At 39.2% G+C, this 1,672-nt stretch overlaps 1 pseudogene; it reads right to left on the reverse strand.

Annotated features, from left to right (window-relative positions):
* Positions 1-544: 544 nt before the first annotated feature.
* LOC131762189 (SIN3-HDAC complex-associated factor pseudogene) lies at positions 545-1,225 on the reverse strand (annotated as a pseudogene).
* Positions 1,226-1,672: the final 447 nt, after the last annotated feature.

Consider the following 1,672-nt stretch of genomic DNA (forward strand, 5'->3'; position numbering starts at 1 on the left):
AGTAGTACAGGTTTGAATCATCAGAACCTTGGCAACACCTTAATATTTCAAAGTTATTAACAACTACCTCTAGGGGCAAGTCTGTGTTTACTGAGTTATGACAAATTTATTATAATGAAGGAAAACAAGTGTAGCCAGCCATCTTAAAAAATGCCCCAACCACTACTTCTCAATATAGAAAGACTAAAACTACATATGTTTATCATACAACAAATCCCATCTCTGTCCCCTGAAATTCCCCTAATTTCATTCATTAGAAGGGGATTTTTTGTAAAGCCTTAAAGAGCACTGTACAGCCACATTCAGCTTTCCTATGAAATACTCAGCATCTTAAATATTATGTACACTTCTTTTTTTTCTTTTAGTAAGCTAGATACTGGCTTCAGACTTTGTGGAACTGGAGGGAAAATAACCCACTCAAAACTATTCTAGAAATCATCTTTTGGCAGAATAACAGGTATCCAAGTTAAAAATAGGAGGGTCATTTTGTTGGTGTTTTCCAAAATTTAAATCATTTTTTGTTCCCCTGCTACATAATCCTCAGTCACCACTCCTGAGTGGATATGGGCAGAGGCTCTGGCCCCTGCTCCTCTGGCTTCTCAGCAGCTGCTTTCTTATTGCTGCAGCAAGACTTGAATAGATGTGTGTCAATGAGGACTTCCCCAAAACGGCCTTTATAGATAATGCCACAGCATCTTTTCTGTCTTTTCCAGTATGTGAGATCTAAAAAGGAAAACACTGGCCTTCTGTTAGAGCCAGAAGCCATCTCTGTATCTGAGCCATCATCTGACTGGTTACTATAACAAGGAGATTGAGCTGGAGATGTACTTGAAGTGGTACTGTGAGCATCAGAATTGTGACGTTTACATTCCTTCTGCAGTTTACTGATCTGGTTGCTTTTTATCCTGTTGCCGGATAGAGTTTTCACTTTCTTTGGTTTCAGGGAAGTCTTTCGACTGGCTCCTGCCCTTGCATCTACCACATGATTCCAGTTTGTGGTTTTTTTGTTTTTTTTCGATCCTGCTGGCAATTTCTTCCATCTTTTCACAAGCAGGACACAGGCATTACAGATGTCTCCTGAACGAGTCTCACGTAACCCAAAACAGCTCTGCAAGTCCTTTTCATAGCGTTTACTGTCAGTGAATCGAGAACTGGAGGATTTAGCTCTGAAAATACAGCAGCCCTCTATACTTTGGTACATCTTTGGCTTGTGAAAACCAAACATCTTTTCTTCTGGGAAATAGTCTGCCAAAAGCAGACGTTCCACGCGCAATAATGTTCCCGAGGTGCGGAGTGCACGCCAAGCCAAGCCCACCTCCCGATCGCTCCCTCCTCCTCAACTGCCTTGTCTTAGTGATAACTTTTGTATACTGACATAATTTTCACTAAGCATGAGCCATTCCCATTCCTGCTATGAAAGAAAGAATTTTCCATTTTTCCAATGACATTGCCATCACTCAAAATATTGAACTTCAATTCATCACTATCTGTATTTATAAATGACATATGGTACAATATAACATTATCATTCTCTTCAAAATAAGTGATTCTTATTAGGAATTAATTTTCAAATTGCCTGTTGGAGATCTTAGACTCTGTCTTCTATAGCATTCTATTAGTTAAATTGACCTAACTAAATATATCACCGTCATTCAGCAAAAATCCTGATGTC

This window comes from Kogia breviceps, chromosome 9, assembly GCF_026419965.1.
Source record: "Kogia breviceps isolate mKogBre1 chromosome 9, mKogBre1 haplotype 1, whole genome shotgun sequence".
NCBI classification, from domain to species: Eukaryota; Metazoa; Chordata; class Mammalia; order Artiodactyla; family Physeteridae; genus Kogia; species Kogia breviceps.